General features: G+C 36.2%; 1 long non-coding RNA gene across 21 annotated transcripts; it reads right to left on the bottom strand.

Moving 5' to 3' along the window:
* Positions 1–6,654: 6,654 nt before the first annotated feature.
* On the bottom strand, positions 6,655–13,382 carry LOC136223737 (uncharacterized). Of its 21 annotated transcripts, XR_010686108.1 has the most exons (10): positions 13,024–13,382; positions 12,714–12,849; positions 11,282–12,585; positions 10,355–10,415; positions 10,034–10,235; positions 8,258–9,950; positions 8,116–8,177; positions 7,184–8,022; positions 6,967–7,105; positions 6,655–6,815 (listed from the first exon to the last, which is right to left on the bottom strand). It is a non-coding gene; the product is annotated as an uncharacterized lncRNA (long non-coding RNA). The 21 variants fall into 21 exon arrangements; XR_010686101.1 differs by having other exon boundaries at positions 8,258–8,293; positions 9,022–9,950; positions 10,034–12,585; XR_010686103.1 differs by having other exon boundaries at positions 8,258–9,137; positions 9,825–9,950; positions 10,034–12,585.
* Positions 13,383–13,555: the final 173 nt, after the last annotated feature.

Below are 13,555 nucleotides of genomic sequence, written 5' to 3'. Positions count from 1 at the left end.
CGCACACCCATTTTGTTCGGGAGTGTAGGGACACGAAATACGCCATTTTGTCTATTATCAAGGAAACAACGATTTTCTCAAGTCTTCTTCAAATTAGGTGAAATTTCACCAATTGTAATAGTTCATGGTCAAATGTAAACGAACAATAAGTCTGAGACCAAATGATAAAATTGTGAATAGGTTAGAGGCTAAATAACACATTAACTCATCACATTTAGCGCTCGATATATTCTAATTAATAAGTTTTAACCCATATTCAATGGAAAGTTAATTGTCTTTGATTTCGTTTCTCACATGGCAATTACCATGTATTTGCTCACAACACGTGGCAAATGCTAAAAAAATGACATATGGATTAAATGATGTGGACTTAAAAAACAAGTAATAAAAAATATAAAAAATACAGTAAAAAAATATATTTCTTTTCCTTCAACCAGCTGGGGTTTTTAAAATGTAATATTGATGGTCCTCGGTTTAATTGGGAGACTGCACCCGATGGGTCTATATTAGCCGTTCATAGTTAGTTGTTAGCATGTACATTTGACCTTAAAGTGATTGAGGCTTTGGCTTTGCGACATAGTCTGGTATGATTACAATCTATTAATCTCTCTATTGTCTTAGTCGAAATGGATGCAATTAACAGCTTGTTTTTGTCCCGCGTGGACGTGACCGAATATGAAAGTATCCTCCAAGATTGTAAAGGAATACTGCAACAAAGATCAGATTTTAAAATGTCGTTTGTTCCTAGATTAGCTAATGGGGTGGCCAACTATATTGATGGTTGTCAAGTCCTGGGAAATGATGGTTTATTGCTCATCTCTTACTTGAGGCTACTTTATGTAAGGATTCAACTCTTGATTCTTAAATAAAATTGTCCTCTTAAAAAAATATATAATAAAATAAGTTACTTAGATATTGTATTTTAATAATAAAAAATATAGCCTCTTAAGACTATTAGACATGAAGTTAACATTCAACATGATATGCTTTATATATGATATAAAGAAAATATTGATATGAAGAATTGCTAGTACTTTTTGTATGTGATATAAAGAAAATATTGATATGAAGAACATTATTGATATTTTTATTTATTGATATACTTATATTTTCACACTAGTACATTTGAAGTTGTTATTTGCTACTGGTACGAGGAAATGAGTTTTTCAATTGATGCTGGATGCCTTCCATTCCACAGTTAATTTTATGCACATAATAATATATCATTTTGATGATCTTAAATTGGTGCACTTTTAGGTTCTTGAAATGTTTTTTTTTTCTTTAATTAAGCCATTTTATATAGAGAATTAAATCTTTAGGGAGTATATGGCATTTTAATTTTTATATTTTATGACCATGTTGAATTCGAGTAGAAGCTCAAAGAGGAGTCCAAACATTTATCTTAGAAATTACTTGGTAAATGATGTTTCTTACCACTGACGGATCATGTAATGCCATGTTTCTCCTATTCTAGTTTGTTTACTTTATCACATTAGTAAAATTTCTCAGTTTTAAGTGAGACTCTTCATTATTGTAATTGATGTTGCTGAACTTCGTCACTATAGGTTTTATGAAGTTTCTCCTGTTTTAGCGGATTTCATGTTTACTTGAATGGTACTACTTCTTATGGGCTTCATGCAAAGGACTGACGTCGCGTCTCCACTAGTTAAAACGGATAATCTTAATGGTTAATGCTCGAAGGGGCAGGGGCAGAAACAAGATAATCGCTATCTAGATTTTAGCATGAAGCCTTTTGGATATTGACAAGCTAGCTAGCTAGATTTTAGCATGGACCATTTCCAAGGATGCTATCTAGAACAGCTCTATATGGCCAGCTTTGTAGCTTGCCATTTTGGTAGATGCAGAGGTTTATTAGGTTGGTCAGGTTTATTCCATTTTGTTAGATGGAGAGGTTTATTCCCTAGTGATGTGGAAGTAAGAACCAATATGAAAATGACACGTGGCACAAAAAAAAAATTACGTGTCTATGATGTCGTAACCTTAATTATTTTTGTACCCATTGAGCCTAAAACCATAAAGTACTTCCCAAATAGCATTGGCCATTCGGCTGGTCCACAAAGAACTTACTCTCGTCTTCCACTTCAACCGTTCCTGCCGTCAGGTATATCGAAGCGTCTTCCATTTACGGTTGAATCTTCGCGATTCCGCATGTCCACATGGAAATCCTTCTTCTCGTTCCTGAGTTGACCAGCCAGTGGAAGATGAGGAACATGAACCTTACTGAATCGGTTGTTTATATAACCAACACCATGCCAATCGCAGGGAGCTGCTGGAGTATAAGAATCCCACAGATTTAACCCCAAGCCGATCATGAAGACTAAGTTTAAAAGGCATTAAAGCTTGAATCTGAACTAACTTTTTTTGGGTTGGTATCGTGTAAATAATTGTAACTTCTAAGCCAAAACATTCCTTTAGGAACCTTTTAAAACCCACCGTCTAAGCAAAGTTAATGTCTTGTTGTTAATATAATTTAGGACGGCAGTAACAAGAAGATTAAAATAACGTTTCCTCATTAAAATGAAGGTTACAATTCTATAACTCAGCCTCTACATATAGATATGGATATGGATATGGATAATGCACAAACTCATATAGTTTGTTATAATATTTGACCCTATAACATGAAATTTCCATGGAATGAAATTTCCAAATAAACCGTCACAATGACAAGTGCAAAAACAATAGTAAGAAAGTAGAGATATGACAAATGTAGAAGCCTTGTCAGGAAATAATGAACTTGAACTTCCTTGGTGACAGCCATCATAAAGTTACCACCAAACCTGGATGCACTTTATACAATGCCTTTTTCTTCATCTTCCTCATGTGTTCTTGCTTTTATCTCTACCCTCCCTTTTAACGGTTTCCTCTACTCCACTGATTATTAAACTTGACATAATGTTATCCACTTCAACTTCTCTCCCATCAGGAAGGGCATGAACCACAAATATTTCTTCTTATGTTTCTTCTTTTTGCCTCCATTCTGAGATGTGCCTACTTATATCAGCAGAAGTTTATGATGTATTGGAGGGGGAAATGGAGGATGATACCGGCTCGGAGGACTGCATTTGCGTTATGCGCGCAGACGAAGAGGCGGACGGACTGTGATTAGACGACGAGACGGGAGACGACTCGGACGAACTGTTTGGACTTGACGGGACAGAAAACGACACGGACAAACTGACGTGACTGGATTTTGGGTTAGACGACGCAGACGACTCGGTTGGACTAGAGGGAGTGACGGGTGACGCAGACGACGGTACGGACGCAACAAAAATGGGTGACGTGGACGACGGTACAGACGTAACAGAATTGGGGACCGTGTGAGTTCGAAATGGGACAGCGGGTAGGAAGTCGTTGTTCGACTCGATAGAAGTTTGCGGGGGAGATGTGCGATTTGGAGGCACGGTTGAAAACGGAAGGGTCGATTCGTCAAAAATTACATGACGGGATATGATTATCTTATTTCTAGACATGTCCAGACACTTGTATCCTCTATGATTAGATGGATAACCTAAGAAAACACATGGAAAAGAGCGAGACTCGAGCTTATTTCGTGTTTGGGATGGAATTAGAGGGAAGCATAGGCATCCGAAGACGCGCAAGTGGGAATAGGTGGGTTCCTGTTTGTACAGAATTTTGGTGGGTGATTGGTATCCTAGAACTTTCTGAGGATATATATTTAGGAGATAGGTTGCTAACTCGAGAGCATGTTGCCAGAATTTAAGAGGAATAGAGGCATGATGCATTATTGTTCTAATCAGATTATTAATTGTGCGAATGGTACTTTCTGATTTCCCATTTTGAGGTGAGGTATACGGACAAGAGAACCAAAATTGCATTCCGTTTGTTTGACAAAATTGTTTAAAGGAATTATTATTGAATTCACCCCCATTGTCACACTGAAAAACCTTAATTTCTCTTTCAAATTGAGTTCGAACATATGACCGAAATATGAGAAAAGCGGAATAGACTTGAGATTTGTGGGCTAACGGAAAAGTCCAAAGAAAATTGGTGTGCGAATCTAAAAACAATACATAAAAACGATGGCCACCCGAGCTAAGAACGGGTGAAGTCCAAATATCACTATGAATTAAATCGAAAGGCATACAAGCAAAATTGTTGGAGGACTGAAAATGTAATTTTACTTGTTTTCCATTAATGCATGAAGAACAAACAGAAGTATCCTTAACTTTATTACAAGAAATCAACTTTTTATTGAACAGGGCGTTCAAAACAGGAAGCCCTGGATGTCCTAATCTATTATGCCAAACGCCGGAAGACAAAGCAGTAAAGACAGAATGAGATGATGCGGAATTGTGGGTCTAGAGGTGACTGGATATAGGGCGCCGGAACTCTTACATCTCATGATAGTAGTGCCCTTCCGTAAATCCTTCACAGAAAAACCCAAAGGATCAAATTCCACAGAAACTTGGTTATCTTTAGTAAATTGACGGACAGATATGAGATTTTTGATAAGATGAGGTGCATGCAAAACATTGGTTAACTTTAAACGGTGATGATTAGCATCTAAATATGCATTACCAGATCCACAAACAGGCATACAATGACCATTACCAACAATTATATTTTCATTGAGGTTCGAATTGAAATAAGAGGTGAGTGTACCTTTGTCAGCTGTCATGTGCGAGGTAGCTCCTGTGTCCATGTGCCATTGATCAGGAGGTGGAGCAAGTGTCATGGTGTGCATAGCTTCTGCAATATCGGTAGGCACATATAATGGTGATTCCATATGAAGGTGTGCTTGCTGCATGTGAGGACGAGGCCCTAAAATGCCAGATTGAGATGGCTGCCTGCCTGAAGTAGGATAAGGACATGGAGGAGTAGCCCATTGTTTCGGTGGTGCCCATAGGTAGGTATATCCCCAAGGAGGAAGGGCAGCATGGCGATAGTGTGGTGGCTGAGCCGACCGGTAGTGGTGTCGACCGCCCCTGCCGCGATTAGAACGGCCACCGTGTCTGCCGCCGCGGTAAGAGGAGGAGCCGCGATAATGCTCAGGTCGCGGAAAATTGTGCGACGGCGCACCCGTAGCTTCAGCGGACGACACAGTCAATGCAACTGGTTCAGATTGAGGAGAGTTCTTATGGACACGAGCTGTTTCTTCCAGAATCAGCATGGATTGGGCTCTCTGAAAGGATGGAAGTGGATCCCCATGTCTAATTTGAGTCCCAACGGTATCATAAGCCTCAGTCAGACCGGATATAAGTTGTAGCACCATGTGATCATTGGTAACCGGACAATCCACATTTGACAGTTGATCAGACAAAGATTTGAGATGCTGACAATAGGCTGAGATGTCAGAGTAGTCACTAAGTTTGGTTTTGGAGAATTCTTGTTGGAGAAATAGAGCTCGGGAATTCTTGTTGTTTGAGAAGATCTCCTCTAAACGACTCCAAGCCCTGGCTGCTGTGGAATCAGTTTCAATAATAGTGTGGAGAAGGTCGAGGGAGATGGTACTATAGATCCATTGAAGAACAACGGCATCAATGCAAGACCAGAGATTGGGGTTGGATTGTTTAAGATTATTGGCGGAAGGGTTGGTGGGTGATGGAGGAAATATATGGTCCAGGACCTGGAATGCTGTGGCATGGAGCTTGAACAGAGCAGCCCAAGTAGGGTAATGCCCTTTTTCTACGTCGAGAGTAATTTTGATAAAGGTAGAGATATTGGAGACAGTGAGGGACGGATGGTGATTTGGGTTTGTGTCTGTGTTGTCCATGTTCGAGTTTGTTTTGGGCAGGGTACCGGTTGAGGAGTTTTCGGTGTTGGTGCTCATTATCGTCGACTGGAAGGAAAAGGGGGGGGGTGTTGCGATTCTGTTTTGAATCGATGAGGGGAAGGTGATCGGAAAAGAAATTAACGGCGGCGGCGGCCGTGAGGTTGGAGGTGGTGTCGCGGCGGCGGCGACGGTGAAGAAGAGAGATAGGTGAGGGTTAGGGTTAAGGTCTCTGATACCATGTAATACTGTAATTCTCAGTAAGTTGTTATTGATATGAAGTGTCATATTTATACAGAATACAGTTCACTCTGTAGTGAACAACTATAGTCAACAACTGAGCCTATATTATAGGCTAGAGATAAATAACAGAATTGATACAGATAAATAATACATAGTCTAATACTTATTTCATCTGCCAATTTCACACACTTTCATTAATTTATGCAACCAAATTAGGAAAAAAAAAGAGAGCAAGAAGAATAAAAAGAGTACATGATAGGATGTAACAGTTCCAGTAGAGTCGTCTGGCACAAGCTTGGGATGCATATCAATTTTAACGAACAAAAATTTCTTGTTTGGATCGAAATCCATAGCCATAAGCTTTATCAAGTGAAAGAGTAAGAATTTGACCATTGTTCTGTATTTTCATATTTTCCCTCTTCCATTTCCCCAATTCACATCACATTCTCTGAATGATAATTAGGTGCAGGTATGGGCTAGGGGGGTTAGGAGGGGCTTTGAGCACCCACTAGTTGAACTTGTTGCTATTATAGTAAGTGCAATTCTTATGATAACTAACAACACTCCCTTTCACTACTCAGTTTGTCAAAAATTTCAATGGTGTCAAAATTAGAGTTATAACGGAACACTCCCTTTCATTTAACAATGTTGCCCAGTTCATTGCATGATTTAACTTTATTGATAATTATAAGATCTTACACAAAAATCATCCATCAGATATAAGATCATCCAAAAATCTAATGCAGGTCGCAGGAAGTAACTTGAATCTACATCTGATTTTAGGTATTTACACGAACATAACAAGGTTTCGAAACATCTGCAGCAGAAATGAAAAAACAAATGCAGTCAATGGTGCTATAACCAGTAACGATAAAAAAAATCAAGTGTAATTAAGAAATGGAAAAAGATAATCATGTTTAGGAGCAGAACTTGCAAAAGAGAAAGAGAGAGAACATCTAAAATCGTACCAGAGGGATGATAAAGAGCAATCAAACTATCAACATTTTGGACTTCCTTGCTAACTACAAGCTTTGCCAGAGCTGACTGGAGAGCATTTTTATGACGCCTGATAAACTTCTCAGCAGCACCACCAAGCATTGAAACTTCCTAGATATTTCAATCTAACTCAAAATACCATCATATATACAGGAGAATAAAAGACAAAATCCCCAACTTGCTACTTACTGAGTCTCTTTCCTTTATCAGTTATCACACCTTTAAACAATATGTAATGTGACATACCATGAATATGAACAGAACATACCTGCCCAAATAGAATATCATAAGCTATTATGAACACCGAGGCTTCACTACAAGAAAAAATGGATTTAATGATAGGAAAAACCATCACTAAAAGTTCAATTCCACTCATTAAAGGTTTTTAATGAGTGGAATTTTCTCCTTGAGAAAGCCCTTCTTACTAAAAGTATTAATGAGTGGAATAATTCCACTCATTATTAACTTACAATGTGTGGACATTTACTCTCATTAAAAACTATATATAATGATTAAAAATACGCTCATTAAAAGTATTTATAATGATGGAAAATACACTAATTAGAAGTATTTATAATGATTAAGAATAAACTCACTACAAGTATTTATAATAATTAAAAATATCCAATTAAAAATAATTATAATAATTTGGATTGAAGGGAGCTACTCTAAATTGAATGAAATCACAAACCCAATCCTAAATTGAAACAGCCTAGTAAGATCCAACAGATTATAGTAACAGCAGTACGAAACAACCCAACAAGTAATAACACTTCCCTGCAAGTAATAACATTAAATCCCATTCTCATTTCCAGTTTAAGGAAAATTTTTAACAAATTCTAAGAATCCGATGCAAGTAATTTATAATTCAGTGTGAACTCTATAATCTCTTTGAGTTGAACAAGTGATGTCGGACCAAGGCGGTAGATCTGTGCCGACCCAAACGTAAATCACTCTCCACCCAAGCAACGACTTAATCTCAGTCATTCAAAGCCTTGACTACAACATCACCATATCAAACTCATAACCTGTTTCCAATCCCCCAAACTTCAGTGTACAATTAGAATTTTGAAGATATGATTCATTTCATAACAAGAAAACAAAGAGGCAATTCAACATACCTTAACGGGAGCATGCCCCAAATAATACTTGTTTGATACCCTTATTGGGAGTGGAAGTGAAACTGCACAAGCGCAGTTACGTAAATGCTGAACACAAATATAACACAAAGGAGAAGTACTAGATATTGAGCAACGAACTTACACAATTACTTGTGTTAAGGCATGCTGCACATTATCCCTAAAATTGGAGAATATCCAATATCAGAACTTAAGCAAGACAATCCAATGATTCACCTTATAATTAAAACACATAAAACTTAACTGCTTATCTAATTAGCAAAATGCAACATAAGGACATTACATTACATGCTACCTATCCCCCCTAATAAAACATTTTTAATTAAGAGAATAGTAAACTAGCATACAATGGACACCGTAAACTAAATGCTCCAAGGTACTACAGTTGAGAGATTCAATATAAGATACCAACAACAGCATGATCCTTGCCAAGCTGTTCTATTGCTCTGTTTTCCTAAGATCAAGAGCAACTGCATCAAGCAACATGAAACAAACAGCTCTAATGTTGTGTTTAAAGCTGCTGGAGGCTTAATAGGTTTTAGAATATCATATATTTCGACTTATTATGTCCAGAGCATTTTACAGTTTCAAATATTTTCTTACAAATTGTAGTAAAGAAACTTAAAGAAATGATACCAACTTTGTCCAAAACATTTACAAAATTTATATCTGAAAAACTAGAAAGCACTCAACTAAACAAAGTCAACTAAACATATATACAAACTCATTCAAACATTAACACCAATGCTAATGAAGTATGCCAAGAAATGCTCAAACTTATTTAAAAGCAAGACAATCTAAACTTTACTAGGTGAGTTATTATGACATAGATATAAATTTTGACTTTTATAAAACTTGAAAAAATAAAAATGCTGATGTAGAACCTACCAAGGCTTTTGCATGATCCCATGAAAAGTATGTTGTGAAGAATGATGGTTCATTCCCTTCTGTGATTCTATAAAGAGGCACATTTGGGGACAAACGCCCAAGAGAAGCAGCTAATTCTATGTATTTTTGTTAGAAACAAATACAGTCTGTTAAAAGAACAATGTGACAGAATTGCTGCTCACCTCAACTCAACTTCAGTTCATATTCATATAGATTAAGCTATTGGATCTATTTTCCTCATTCCTCATACAATAAATATCCCAAGAGCACACAGTTTTTAAGTAGTACCCTGCCAATGTCAAAATCACTCTGCTTTTCTTTGGGATCCAGAGTAATTAACCAACCCAAATGAACAGCTCAACATGTGTATCAAGTATCATAATATCCTCTGTTAATAAGTCATCTCGACAAAAATTATTCAAAATATAGTTATGTAAATGACTTCTAACACCATGATCTGCTTCTTTAAACTTAAACAAGAATTAGCTATGTATGAAAGAACTTTTAAGTTTCACAAATATTCTTTACATATTACAGTTTTGATGTTTGGATAGAATACAAAAAAGGTTCGCAGAGTCTATTATGATATTTGCTTCAACTTTTACTTGTCAATAACTATTTAAGGGGCGCCAAAATGAATTTTGTTTTCAGAGTGAAAAAGGGTGCAATTCTATTTCCTTATCTTTAAGGTACTTAAGCAACTGTTTAGGTTACTTGGTCATACCAAGGCAGTATACACACACTTTAGAAGACAAAAAGTATTTCACAAAAAGCTGCACAGAAATGATGAGTAAGAAGACAACCTTCAAAAACTCAGGAATTTTTGCAGCTAACTGCTGCCCAAAGGCACTTTGAGTCCCATGCCATGCGAAAAAATGAACTGCCAGATTGCAGGAGGAAACATTATGTAGAGTTCAACATGTAGCCACCTAGAAAACAACACAATATGTAGCAGTTATTAGCAAAATTATATTTTCTAGTGAATACAATGATGGTTGATTTAGATATTTACTAGTCCCAAGAGCAACTGGATATTATCCTTAGGGGGGAACACACACACATACTATGGTTCATACCACATCAACTTGAATAACATTATTCTTATGAACTGAAGTTCTGGATAACCGAAAGAGTGCAACACAATCTCCTGTATAAGATTGATGAGGCAATCCGTTATCTTCTATGTACTTCTTGTAGGCAGAGCTCAAACCATCCTAAGGAGAACAACCAAATTTGTATAGTTAGTTATAGCTCTCTAATGTCGAACATAATAATTGCATCAGAGTTGTTAACTTCAAGTCTGCAACGTATTTTACAAGAATTTGAGGGTTACCTTGAACACTACCATTTGTTGAAAAAGTGCAATGAATTGGTAAGAAATCCAAGCACAGTGGCTATATCAAATATGGGTATCGGTAAGGAAGCGAATAAGGAATACAATTAGAATTGCTGGTCCAAATATTATGAAGTCCAATGCCCAGAATGGGAGAAGCTAAAAACCAAGTACATTCGGGTAGAAAGGGGCAGCAGGGAAAAAAAGCTAACAAGTTTAGCACAAATAATAGTGCAGACAAATATGAAGCTGAAATGCAACATATCCAAATTTAACAGATAAATGACAATGGTCACTGCTACACACTCTTAAAAGAAAACATGTGAACTGAACATAAAGAATATCTATATAATGTGTATGTTTCAGAAAAATAATACAAATGGTGTAAATATCTCAGACGATATTATTTGACGCACTGGCCCACTATCATCAAAATATGCCATTTTAATTATGATACACCACATATTAACAAGATAATGTACCTCAATGTTATCCTTTAGGCCACTAATTAATTTGCTAATTACATCAATTAATGCAAATTAAAGTTAAGATGACCAGAGATCAATTTTTGAAGGTTGGGATTGGTTACAGATGGTGAGAATTGAGAAGTCATGGAATTAAAATAGCAAAAGTCACAACTTTCACTTAATGAACTAGATCAAGTATGATGCATTAACATGTATAGTAGGAAATGGAAAAGTACTCATAATTTAATATGAATAATCAAAATAATTAAGTATAGTAAAAAGAAAATTAACAATATTGAATAAAAAAATCACTCAAAACGCCTGTGATAACAAGCTCAAAACAATGGTCACACAACAAAAGAATAACTATACTGTAATATTAATTCATGAATAAAATCTAATAGAGAGGATTAGCCAAATGGGACTGCTGAACTAAAAAAAAGCTTATTACAAGCCTTACTCTGTTTTAGCCTTATACACGCCATAGCTGACCTATCCCAGATAAGCAGAAATGCGTGGAAAATTAATTCTCTTTGGTCTGACCTGCAATGCAAAAATGTGAAACCCCTACTTGATTAAGAGGGGTTTCTTAAAGTAAAGTTTTAAAAGGGACCGTTGGAGAACTACTTAGTATGGACCACAAAAAAAGAGGACTCCAACAGGCTCCCTTATAGACTAAACTGCAGAATCAAGAAATCAATTCCAAGAAGTGTGGGATCATGACCACACCTAATTCTAAGAAATCTACATACAGATCAAAAACCAAGATTGCAATATAGGCAAGCAAGAAATCCAGAAATTCAGAACAATAAAGACAAGCATAAAATCAACATTCAATTCCAATCGGTCTTGCAGATATAACAAATTCATGTAATTGATCAACAAATCGAAGAGACAAGGAAGAAACCGGATCTGAAAGACAGAGTTCAGGACAAAGTTTGCTCATCTTAAACCAAGCTCATTAAGACATTGAATCTAAACCTATAAACAGGAAAACATGAGAACATGAATGAAAACAGGAAAAAAAATGAAATTACCAAGATAGGAAGAAGAGAGGCTGCGAAGGAGGAAAACCCAGACCTAGCTAGGTGGAACAGGAACGTCAATGCTAGTGAGAAGCCCAAACTATGTTCGAAGATGGGAATGAGAAGACACGTAGGTCGAATATGAAGTGAGAAGACGAGTCAGAAGCCCTAGGTTTATCCAATTTCATAAGGATACTTCTTTTGTTTTGAGTCCTCAAAATAATTGGGGGGAATAATTTCGTGGATAGGCGGTAAAAATGAAAAGTTAGGTTATTAATGAGTGGGTTTTTTTATAATTAATGATTGATTTTTTCAGTACTAAGAAATAATGAGTGGAGTTGTAGTCAAAGTGAACAAAAATTTATATTCTAGTCCTTAATAGTAAAGTTGTAAAATTTCCACTCATTAAATGTATTGAGAACATACTTCTAATGAGTGGAAATTATACCCACATTAAATTTCGGTCATTAAAACCTCTTTTTCTTGTAGTGCTTCTTGTCTCTGTAGGAGAAACAACAAAAAAATAACTCATCAAACCTATTATAAGTTGTCAGGCAATTGTTTATAGAAAAGACAGCACTCTGATGTTAGTGAACTCTCAAAAATTATAATCAAACCATGATTTTTAAGATGCAAAACATGTATGCTAAATGAATTTTTACAAACTTGCCTAATTGGACATCCTCAAAAGCAGTATATTATTCTTGAGTACTTGAAATGTCTAAACAACCACATGCATCTTTGGTGACCATCAACATCAACATTCAACATCATCAATCATGAAAAAGTATTTGAAATAAATCAACATTCTCAAAAGGGGAAAAACAGACGCAGATAAAAAAAACCACCAACAGAATCAGAAAATACCATGATTAATAAGTATATTTATGAACCAACTTGAAGTGTGCTCTGCCCTGATAGGATCCGTCCACAGGTACTTTGTTTTTTCATTATCACGTGATTATTCTCACTCTCATTGCTGCTTTTTTCCCCAAAACAACTGCTGGAAATGGAACCTTGGAGTTAAGTTCCGGCATGAATGCATCCCAGTAATTTCCATTTCCAATATATCAATCAGACAGACACATTATAGTCCTCAGAATAACGATTTTCGAACTCGAATTCTAGAAATATAATTGCAAAGATTACTGAACTGTTTTAAAAATTAGGGAATTACCTCTTGCAGGTAGAAGAATTAGAAAAATCAACGATTGATATGGTTTCCTTCTTAACCTTCGTGGCCAAATCAGAAATCAATGGAGTAAAATCCCCCAACCCACCCAAAAAACGAAGAGATTATTTTCACGATCTAAACTATAACTGGAGGAGATTTAAAATCCTAAAAGTTGAAAGAGTTAGAAGTAATGAACAAAAAACTACCCAAGGGTTGAGATCTCGGATATGAGCAGCGGCGCGGGCTGGTGGCGAGTGAGAGGGAGAATCGGAGATGGATGGATAGATAGGGTTTGCGGCACAAAACTTTTTATTTCTGTATAAGAGCAAAGGACGGCGAAGTAGGGAAAAGAATTTAGTGGAAGTGAAAAGGTAAAAATTGGATAAGGAAAATATTTTGCTGTATAATTAATTTCTTGAATATCATAATTAAGTAAATAATTACAACTAAGTCATATCACCAAACTTAATTCTTAATATGTTATTATTCTCTATATATTATGATTTTACACCATAATTTAAAAATTCTAAACTCC

This window comes from Euphorbia lathyris, chromosome 3 (assembly GCF_963576675.1).
Source record: "Euphorbia lathyris chromosome 3, ddEupLath1.1, whole genome shotgun sequence".
NCBI classification, from domain to species: Eukaryota; Viridiplantae; Streptophyta; class Magnoliopsida; order Malpighiales; family Euphorbiaceae; genus Euphorbia; species Euphorbia lathyris.
The sequence above is the reverse complement of the archived record's forward strand: the minus strand, read 5'-3'. Positions and strand labels throughout refer to the sequence as shown.